Genomic DNA, 11,051 nt, shown 5'->3' on the forward strand with positions numbered 1-11,051 from the left:
TTGGGGTGCTCCACGCTGAGGTGTGCAGGGAGGAAGTGGTGTCAGCGACTGAGGAAGGGAGGGAAGCAGTGCTAGGAACAGCAGGTCCTCTGAGGACAAAGGTGTAACTCACACCCTCCAGTGTTTCCATGACGGTCAGGGCTGCAGTGTGGCTGCTGTCATTCTACCAGAAGAGGTGGGGAAACCACAGCCATGACCCTGACATTCCAAATCTTCTGATGGGGGCTCGGTTCATGCACTGGCCTGATATTCCATTCACAAAGGACACGCCCTCCATGCCGTGTCTACTTTGTGTTGTTTTATGTGAGCAATCTTGCAGTATTAAAATCTAGTAAGAGTCACTTATTCAGCACTTGTTCAAAGTTCTCAGCTGACACTTTTGTTGTAGGGAGACGCCATGTCCATGCTGCATAGGTTCTTCCTGTAGCCCTGGACACCCAGGTGTGGTAGGAGCCTTAGAAACATGGAAAGGGGAACAATCTTCTGAGCACAAGGAGGGATGGGTGACTCCACATCCTCCTCTCTAAGGCAGCGCCTCCTTCTCCCCCAGGTGATCAGGACAAGCCGTTCCTGTCTGCCTGGCCCAGCCCTGTGGTGCCTCAGGGAGGAAACGTGACTCTTCGGTGTCACTATCGTGGTGGGTTTACCAACTTCACTCTGTACAAAGACGACAGAAGCCACATTCCCGTCTTCCACGGCAGAATATTCCAGGAGAGCTTCCTCATTGGCCCTGTGACTCCGGCACACACAGGGACCTACAGATGTCGGGGTTCACACCCGCACTCCCTCACTGAGTGGTCGACTCCCAGCAACCCCCTGGCGATCATGGTCACAGGTGAGAGGGCTCCTGTCTGGGCTTCCCCTTGTCCCACCTCCTGAATCCCAGAGCTTCTGCTGGGGTGTCCGTCAGGGTCCCATCACCCAGGACCTGACTGTCTTTGGGGTACAGGGGAATTGAATACACGGAAATGGGTGCTGTGATGGGAAGAATAACTGTCCCCAATATGGCTACATTCTAATCCCTGGAGCCTGTGACTCTTTATGCTATAGGGCAGGGGACTGAAGGGGAAGATGGAGCTCAGGTTGTTGATGAGTTGACCTTGAGATGGGGAGGCGGCCTGAACTGTCCCACTGGGCTCAGTGGAATCACAAGGGTCCTCGTGACGGGAGGAGGAGAAGGAGAGTGGGGATTAGAGCAGTATCGTGGGAGACTCCATCAGCCACTGTGGGCATTGAAGGTGGAGGAAGGCCACGATCCACAATGGCAGGTGGCCTCTATGGGCTGAAGAAGTCAAGAGAACCGCTCTGCTGAGTCTCCAGAGGGAACACAGTTCTGTAGACGCCTTGATTTTAGCCCAGGGAGGACTGGATCCAATTTCTGTCTCCAGAAGTGGAAGGGGTCAGTGTGTTTCTCCTGCCGCCATGTTTGTGATAATTTTCTGCCGCAGCAACAGGAAACCAACACAGGAACCAGCTCAAGGACGAGTTAGGAAACCAAACAATGATAGCCGGGCATGGTGGTGGGCGCCAGTAAACCAACGATTGGATCCAATCGCTTGAATCCGGGAGGCAGAAGTTGCAGTGAGCCAAGACCACACCACTACACTCCAGCCTGGGTGAAAAAGTGACACTCTGCCTCAAAAATCAATTAATTAATCAATTAATTAAAGAAATCAAACAAGGAGAAGATTGGCAACCCCGAGATCAGCAAGGGCAGGATGCTGATGCCACCACCAGGCTCCATCCACATAGGGAGGGGTCGATGCTCCTGGAACCAGCACCAGGAGCCACCCTGTGGAAGCTGAGGCCATGGAGAAGGCACAGGCATGGCAGGAGAGGCTCCCAATCCCCACCAGGAACAGGGAGTGTGGACACTGGTGCCTGCCTTACTGATCACTTCATACCTCCTGCCAGGGATTCCAGATTGTCCAAAAGAGATTGAACCAGGCTGCTAAGAGCCTGGACATGCAGCCTGTCGTGGTTCCTCTTCCACCCCCACATAGACAGCAGGAAAGAGATGAGTGGGAAACAGATACGACAGCCTAAGAGATGAGGCTGAGCCCAGTGGGAAGGGCGTCCGAGGCTACTAGAGACAGACGGACAGAGAAGAGGGAGGGACACAGATGGAGGGACCTGCACCAGGGGATAAAAGACAGGGAGACACAGAGAGGGAGGAGAGAGACAGACAGCAGGGAGGGGAACCCTCACTCGTTCCAGGTGCCATGGATATGATGACAAAGGGAGACGCCTTCTAAATCACAACCTCTCTTTCTAGGAGTCCACAGAAAACCTTCCCTCCTGGCCCTCCCAGGTCCCCTGGTGAAATCAGGAGAGACGGTCACCCTACAATGTTCCTCAGATACCGTGTTTGAGCACTTCTTTCTGCAAAGTGAGGTGACCTTTGAGGAGCCCTTGCACCTTGTTGGAGAGCTCCACGGTGGGGGTTCCCAGGCCAACTATTCCATGGGTCCCACGACGTCTGCCCTTGCAGGGACCTACAGATGCTACGGTTCTGTCACTCACTCCCCCTATGTGTTGTCAGCTTCCAGTGACCCCCTGGACATCGTGATCACAGGTGAGAGTGTCCGGACATTCTTCTCATTGTCACTGGGACACAGAGTGAATGATCCAGGACTTGGAAGCCCCAGGTTGTCTTGAGGAAGATGAGTGTGGGATTCTTATGGAGAGAGACTGACGTGGCGAGGTCTGTACCAACAGAGACAGAGAAACAGGAGACACAAGCACAGACCAGGTGTCATAACAGAGGACAGACACAGGGGCCATACAGGGAGGTAGAAAAGAGAGAAAGAGTTAAAGGGGACACCCAGACAGACAGACATGTCCCAGAGGTGTCCTTCCATGCTGACTTTCCTCAGAGACTTGGCACAGGTTATAAGTTTCATTTCTGTTTTACCTCCACAAAGTGTTTCTACCAGGAGAACCCAAGGACACCCATATTTCTGTCCTGAGTCAGCCCCTGTGGCCTCAGGCCTTGTGGCACCTACAGATGCCGTGTTTGTGCTGACACCTCTGCCTTCCGTGCAGTGGACAGTCATCGTCCCAGGATATCATGACCCCAGAACACCAACCCCTGTATGCTGTGTGTACTTGGGGTCCCCGCACTGGATTCTGAGGCTCATATTCCACATAACCCCACATATGATAGGATTCCTGAGAGACACAGGGAGAAATCAGGAACATCAAAAAGCAAAGACATAAAGAGAAGACAAAAAGCAAAGACACACAGAGAAGGAGCCAGAGGAAGGTGATTGAGAGACTCACAGACACATAAAGAAACAGAAAAGAGGGCAGAGGAGTGGAGAGAATGATGGAAGGGAGGAGAGAAAAGCTCCAAAATCAGAACCCTGAGGGCGGGGGCACAAACAGAGATAGATAAAGATGTGGGGATGGATTGCAAAGATTCCAAATAGAACTAGAGAGACTGAGAGGCAGAGAAAGACAAGGAGATGGAGAGAGACAGATGATAGATGGATAGATAGATATAGATAGATGATAAATAGGTAGATGATAGATAATGGATGGGTTATAGATACATAGATGGCGATTGATAGATAGATGATTCATGGAGATGATGATGATGATGATAGATAGATAGACAGATAGATAGATCGATAGATAGATAGAGAGATAGATAGACACATAGATAGGTACATAGATACGTAGATGATACATAGAGACAGAGAGGCAGACAGATAGAGAGGGAATAGACAGATGATACATAGGTATAGAAAATAGATGAATGGTGGATAGATAGAGAGACAGACAACAGATACAGAGAGAGATACATGATACATAGATATAGATTACAGATAGATAATTGATAGATTGACAGGTAGTAGATAGATTGATCGATCGATAGATAAGAGATAGAAATGTGCAGAAGGTTATGAACAAAACAGAAAGTGAGAAACTCAGAATTAAAGAAAAAGGAAGATCAAGTCAACAATCCAAGGAGGATCAGAGAGAAGAAAACCATACAAAAAGGGAAAACACACCTCGGGCTGGGGAAGTGAGGTCAGAGACCTAGAGAGACAGAGAAGGTGGAAGGAGGAAACAGACATGAAGACAGACGGGGTGGAGGGTGAGAGACAGAGAGAGCATTAGGTCATAGAGCAGAGGAGTGAGTTCTCAGCTCAGATGTGAGGGGAGCTGTGACAGGGAAGAACTTCCCTGAGGAAACTGCCTCTTCTCCTTCCAGGTCTATATGAGAAACCTTCTCTCTCAGCCCAGCCGGGCCCCACGGTTCAGGCAGGAGAGAACGTGACCTTGTCCTGCAGCTCCCGGTGCTCGTTTGACATGTACCATCTATCCAGGGAGGGGGAGGCTCGTGAACTTAGTCTCTCTGCAGTGCCAAGCATCAATGGAACATTCCAGGCCGACTTCCCTCTGGGCCCTGCCACCCACAGAGGAACCTACAGATGCTTCGGTTCTTTCCGTACCACACCCTACCAGTGGTCAGACCCGAGTGACCCACTGCCCGTTTCTGTCACAGGTGAGGAAACCCCATGCCTGTCCCATGTCTTATGATCCCAGAGCCATAGCTGAGGAACTTGCTGCTGATGATGGAGAGAAGCATGGACAGGTTCAGAGAGAAGACCAAGCTTCGGTGTGAGGGCGGGATCAGGACGCAGGATGGCAGGGAGGGCACCTCCACACCCTCCTGCATGGCCTGCGTGGTGGTCCACGGTCAGGGCTCCAGGCACCCAGGCAGATGGAGAAACTGGTCAGGACAGACTTCCACCGTTCCCTTCCTAGCCTCTGGTAGCCACCATTCTACTCTCTACCTTCTTGAGATCCACTTTAGAGCTCCTGCATAAGGGTGAGAAATGGGAATCTTTCTAATGAGCTCCAGTTCCATCCATGTGGCTGCAAATGGCAGGATGTTATTGTCTCTATGGATGAGTAGTCTCCACTGTGTGTATGTACTACATTCTCTCTATCCGTTCACCCACTGATGGGCAGGTAGGTGGACTCCACATCTTGGCTACTGTGAACTGTGCTGGACCAGTCATGGGAGTGCAGATAGAACTTCCATACACTGAAGTCCTTTCCTTTGGATGTAAACCCAGTAGTGAATTTGTGAATACTATGAAAATTCTCTTTTTAGTCTTTTGCTTGGTTTTTGTTTGGTTTTTGTTTTTGAGGCAGAGCTTTCCTCTGTAGCCCAGGCTGGCGGGCAAGTGACACAATCTAGGCTCATTGCAACCTCCTGGGAGGCAGAGGCCTCCTGGAATCAAATGATTCTTCTGCCTCAGCCTCCCTGGGAGCTGGGATTACAGGTGTACGCCACAACGCCTAGCTACGTTTTGTATTTTTTAGAACAGACAGGGTTCCCCCATGTTGATCAGGCTGCTCTCAAACTCCTGACCTCAAGCAAGGTGCCCGCCTCACTCTCCGAAACTGCTGGGATTACAGGCATGAGCCACCATGCCCAGCCTCTTTTTAGTTTCTTAAAGAACTTCCATACTTTTCTGCTTAATGGCTGTACTAATTTACCTTCCTACCAACAGGGTTGGAAGGATTCTCCTTTCTCTACCATCTTGCCAGCATTTGTTTCCCTATCTTCCAGAGAAAAGCCATTTTAATGGGGTGAGATGAAAATTCATTGTGATTTTAATTTGTATTTCTCTAATAATGAGTGATACTGAACAGTGTTTCATACACATCATGGCCATTTATATGTTTTGTTTGTGGTGAAATGCCTGTTCATGTCTTTTGTTCATTTTTTAGTTAAATTATTTGTTTTATTGAGTTATGTGAGCTTCTTATATTTCTAGTTATAAATCCCGTCTCAGATGCATAGTTTGCAAATATTTGCTCGCATTCTGTGGGTTGTCTCTTCACTTTATTGGTTGCTTGTTTTGCAGTGCAGAAGCTGCTTAGTTTGATATAATCCCTGTGGTCTGTTTTTTGCTTTGATTACTTGTGTTTTTGAGGTTTTAAACAAAATGTCTTTTCTCAAACAAATGTCCTGAAGCATTTGCCCAATATTTTCTTCTACGTGTTTCATAGGTTCAGGACTTAGACTCATGTATTTAATCCATTTGGATTTGACTTTTCTGAATGGTGAGAGGTAGAGGTGCAGTTTCATTCCCTGCATGCAGATAACCCGTTTTCCCCGCATCGTTTATTGAAAAGACTGTCCTTTCCTGATTGTCGGTTCTTGACACTTTTGTCAAAATGTATTGGATTGGCTGGGCATGGTGGCTCACACCTGCAATCCCAGCACTTTCAGAGGCCAAGGTGGGTGGATCACCTGAGACCAGGAGTTTCAAGCCCGCCTGGACAACATAGTAAAACCCTGTCTCCACTAAAAGTACAAAAATTAGCTGAGCATGGTGGTCAGCTCCTGTCATACCACTACTCAAGGGTCTGAGGCAAGAGAATTGCTTGAATTCAGGAGACAGAGGTTACTGTGAGCCGAGATTGCACCTCTGCACTCCAGCCTGGTTAACAGAGCAAGATTCCATCTCAAAAAAAAAAAAAGAAAAGAAAAGAAAAGAAAAAAAACCATTGAATGTAGACGGATAGATTATATCTGTGTTCTTCATTTTTCTCCATTGTTCTATGCACTTTTCTTTATGCCAGCATCATGCTGTTTTGCTTACTACAGCTCTGTAACATATTTTTAAGTCAGGTAATGTGATGTTCCTGTTTTCTCTCTATATCTTAAAGTCTCAAGACAATGGGTAACACATACAAAAATTATGGAGAAGAGGATCCCAGGACTCCCAGAGCCCAGTGTTGGATAACAGAGTGTTGGCCGTGAACCAACCTCAAAGATTTCCCTTGAGTAGAGGACAGGCACCCTCATTTCCTCACCTCTCTCCTGCCTCTGTTCTAGGAAACCCTTCACGTAGTTGGCCTTCACCCACTGAACCAAGCTCCAAAACCGGTGAGTAAAGAATCCCTCTTATCTCTGCTTTTGGAAACCTGGGGAGGTGGAAGCCTTGGATTCAAGCCTTGGCTCAGCACCTCCCAGCTCTGACCGTGGGCCTGTTTTCCACCATCTCTCTGAACTCCAGACACTCCAACAGCAAAAGGGATCTTGGCCCAGCACAGGGCTCAGTGAAGTCTCTTAATCTCTAATCTTCTGCAGTTGAGACCTCCTACATGCTGGAAGAATGATTGCAAATCTGATATCCTTCTCAGGAAAAATCCAGTGTTCTCCCTGCATTCCTAACTGGAGGATAAATTCCTGGGGGCTTGAAAGAGGGAAGGGAAGGGAACATCTAATGATGGTGAGGTGTTTTAGAGAAGTTCCACTTGCCAAGGAATGAACTCCTGTGGGTCATGAGGCAACCCTGGCTGACTCAGCAGAGCCAGAGCCTTGCAGTAAAGAGCCTTGCACGCACACTTCGACTCACTGACTCATTCAGCCATGGCCCCATGCTCAGGCTGTGCAGTTAGAATCCTTTTCTATTGTTGCCATAACAAATTTCCACAAAATTGGTGGATGAAAACAAAACGGCTTTTTAATTATTTTACAGTGCTGTAGCTCAAAGGATGAAATGCACCTCACTGGGCTAAAATCAAGGTGACAGCAAGGCTGCCTTCCCTCCGAAGGTTCCAGGCGAGAATCTGCTCTTCACATGTCCCAGTTTCTAGAGGCTCCCACGTGCCTTGGCTCCTGGTCCCCTTCCTCCTTCCTCAAAACAGAGCAGCAGAAAGCTGGGTCTCCCGCCATCAGGCCGCTTGTCCTAAGGAGACATTCCACATGGTTACCTGTCAATCAAGAAACGAGAGACAATCCATAACAAAGAACTGCTATGATTAGCTTCTTATTGGAGTCTCGTCTTCCTCCAGGTATCCCCAGACACCTGCATGTTCTGATTGGGACCTCAGTGGCCATGATCCTCTTCACCATCTTCTTCTTTCTCCTGCATCGCTGGTGCTCCAACAAAAAGAGTAAGTCTCACGAAGCAGAGGCCACAGACCTCAGGGCCGTGTGGGGAAGCGGGATGGGAGCACGCAGGTGTGTATTTCTCACCGGCAGGATGGTCTCTGGCCCAAGGCAGGAGCCACAGAGGCAGGGATTTCTAGAGAGAGCACCAGACCCCCTGTCCCTGCCTTCAGCTCACAGACCATTGCTTGATTGTGAACTGTATCCTCATGTCCCTGCAGCCACTGACATCCAGGAGAAGGTTCCGTGACAGGCAGAAAGTGGGAGACAGAATCAATGGGATGGAAATTGAGAGCCGTTCATGGGAAAGGGTCTTGCACTCAGAGAGACAGAATGTCTGAGTCTGGCTGTTGGCAGCTGAGGGACCTCAGGCGTCTACGGCCTCCCCTGTGTGTTGGGCTCTGCACATGAAATGAGGACCCAGACGGGCCCTCCCAGCTGTTTTGATGACTTTTGTCTCCTACAGATGCTGCTGTAATGGACCAAGAGCCTGCGGGGGACAGAACAGTGAACAGGGAGGTAGGTCCTCCTCGGTCCAGCCTCATGGATCGAATCTTATTCCCTACTAGTCCTGAAGAATGTGAGCCCCTCGCTCACTCAACATTTCCCTCTCTCCAGGACTCTGAAGAACAAGACCCTCAGGAGGTGACATACGCACAGTTGGATCACCGCGTTCTCACACAGGGAAAAATCACTCGCCCTTCTCAGAGGCCCAAGACACCCCCAACAGATACCAGCGTGTACACGGAACTTCCAAATGCTGAGCCCAGATCGAAAGTTGTCTTCTATCCATGAGCACCACCGTCAGGCCTTGAAGGGGTCTTCTAGGGACACAACAGCCCTGTCTCAAAACCGGCTTCACAGCTCCAATGTACCAGCAGCAGGAATCTGAAGGTGTGAGTCTGCATCTTAGGGCATCGCTCTTCCTCACACCACGAATCTGAACGTGCCTCTCTCTCGCTTACAAATGTCTAAGGTCCCCACTGCCTCCTGCAGGGAAAACACACTCCTTTGCTTAGCCCACAATTCTCCACTTCACTTGACCCCTGCCCACCTCTCCAACCTACTGGCTTACTTCCTAGTCCTACTGGAGGCTGTGATCACACTGAGGAACTCACAATTCCAAACATACAAGAGACTCCCTGTTAACACAGCACTTAGACACGTGCTGTTCCATCTTCCCTCATGCTGTTCCACCTCCCCTCAGACTATCTTTCAGCCCTTGGCAGCAGTGAAACTTATAAATTTTTTTATCATTTCAATGTAGCTCTCTCCTCTTCAAATAAACACGTCTGCCCTTATCCTTTAGGTAATGTGACTCTTTATTGGCCGAAAGTTTCTGGTGTTATCGTTACTATGTCCGTATAGCCCCGTATGTTCTCCACTGGGTTCTCACCCCTGGACTCTGAGCTTCTGGAAGCAAGGTGGAGCCTGATTTCTGTCTGGGACTCCAATTTCCATCCAACGATGCAGCGCATAGGAGGTTGCAAGGATCGTGAATCAGATGAACAAGTGATATTCTTACTCTCTGCAGACCTGGAAAGCTGGCAGAGCCATTCCAAGATGAAACATCTGTAGAGTCATAGGCCTTGTTAGTCTCATCTCCACGGGGACACATGTCAACACATCATCCTTCATACTATAAATACACAGTCGCTCCTCCGTATCTGTGGGGTTTACAGGTGTTTATTGAGCCAACTATAAATCAAAAATATTCAGAGAAAAAATCCACAAAGTTCCAAAAAGCAAAACTATGTTGAATGGACACAAACGGAATGGTGTGTAGGCTGTGTGAGGAATTATAAGTAATCTAGAGATGATTTCATGTACACAGGAGGATGAACATGGGTTATATGCAAACGCTGGACCATTTTATGTAAGAGGCTTGAGCACCTGCAGGTTTTGGTGTCAGAGCAGAGATCCTGAAACCAATCACCCGCGAATAGTGAAGGATGACTGTATATAATTTTTATTCATGAATTTTAGAAATAAATCCTCAAAATGCACAATAATAAGATAAAACAATAAGCAGTGTTTTTACAGTGTGAAAATAAGCTTAGATTTATTTTTTCCTACGTGTAACCCTCTGGTCCAATGTTATTTATGGAGAAGACATTCTTTTCCACCTTAACCCACATGGCAGCCTCTGTCAACTATAAAGGGACTGTGTGTACACGGATGTATTTTACACTCTTTCCTGCTTAGTGGCTCTCTGTGTCCACTCTCACGAGGATGCTGCACCTTATGTAGCCTTAGAGAACCCCTTAACATTTGGTAGCCTGAATCCTCTAATTTCTCCTTCCTCTTTAAGATTGCCATTATTATTATTATAGGTTATTTGCTTTTCCATGTGAATTTGTAATAATTTTTCTCATTTTCACCAAAAACAATGCTTGTAATTTTGTTGTGACTCCCTTAAATCTACAGATAAAGTTCTGTCCTGTAGAAACATCATGCAAACCACATACATTCTTTTAAATTCGCTAGAATCCAAAATAAAAAGCTAACAAGAAACAGATAAAATTAATTTAAGTTAATCCCATAGACCCATAATATCCTTAACCCAATAGACCCAAAATATTAACCTAGTAGATCCAAAATATTATTTTATAATCCAAATAGACTCAAAATATTATCATTTCAACATGTAATCATGTGTCCTCTTGGAAAATATCAGATCCCTGTCTAGGTGGGCAAAGGTTTTTCTTTGTAATATCTAATTTCCACATTTCCACTTGGCGCAGAAACTGCCCCCAAGGTTCAGGATAATAAGAGGCAGTAGGAAGGGGTAGATGTATCTGCAGGAAAATGACTAAATGAAATTGAGACACCAGAGTTTGGGGAACTCACTAGAACTACAGGGTCAGTGTAGGGGAGGGAATTGGGAGATGTTGATCAAAGGATGCAAAGTTTCAGGTATTCAGGAGGAATCGGTCTGAAGGTCTCTTATACAGCTTGGCCACTGTAGTTGACAACACTGTACTCTATACTTGAAATTTACCAGGAGAGTAGATTTTTTTTTTAATATGGAACACTTCACGAATTTGCGTGTCATCCTTGCGCAGGGGCCATGCTAATCTTCTCTGTATCGTTCCAAGTTTAGTATATGTGCTGCGGAGGCGAGCAT

General features: G+C 47.5%; 1 non-coding gene and 1 pseudogene across 1 annotated transcript; one reads left to right on the plus strand and one right to left on the minus strand.

The window, feature by feature from the left end:
* Window positions 1–128: 128 nt before the first annotated feature.
* Window positions 129–9,223, plus strand: LOC139360204 (killer cell immunoglobulin-like receptor 3DL2; annotated as a pseudogene).
* A 1,721-nt stretch (window positions 9,224–10,944) lies between these two features.
* LOC112429414 (U6 spliceosomal RNA) lies at window positions 10,945–11,051 on the minus strand. The gene has a single exon (XR_003021619.1). It is a non-coding gene; the product is annotated as a U6 spliceosomal RNA (small nuclear RNA).

The sequence above is a fragment of the Macaca nemestrina genome, chromosome 20, assembly GCF_043159975.1.
Source record: "Macaca nemestrina isolate mMacNem1 chromosome 20, mMacNem.hap1, whole genome shotgun sequence".
NCBI classification, from domain to species: Eukaryota; Metazoa; Chordata; class Mammalia; order Primates; family Cercopithecidae; genus Macaca; species Macaca nemestrina.